Here is a 356-nt window from a genome sequence, read left to right on the forward strand (position 1 = left end):
GCGAGCACTCCGGAAAGACTTTTAAACAACCTGATGACATGCACACTAAAGTCATGCATGCCATTTACTGTCACTGTAAAATACATATATGTGTTGATATATTATGGTATGTTTTTTGGACATGTAGCATGTTAGTATTAAAAATAAAAAATTCCATGACTATCTATCTACCTTGTCTGTCTGTTCGTCCGTCAATCCATCTATATATCCTGTCTGTCTGTCCGTCCATTCATTCATCCATCCATCCATCTTGTCTGTCCATCCACCCACCCATCTATCATCTATCTATCCTGTCTGTCCGTTCATTCATCCATCCATCATCCATCTTGTCTGCCCATCCATCCATCTATCTATCT

This window comes from Xyrauchen texanus, chromosome 44 (genome assembly GCF_025860055.1).
Source record: "Xyrauchen texanus isolate HMW12.3.18 chromosome 44, RBS_HiC_50CHRs, whole genome shotgun sequence".
In the NCBI taxonomy this organism is placed as follows: domain Eukaryota; kingdom Metazoa; phylum Chordata; class Actinopteri; order Cypriniformes; family Catostomidae; genus Xyrauchen; species Xyrauchen texanus.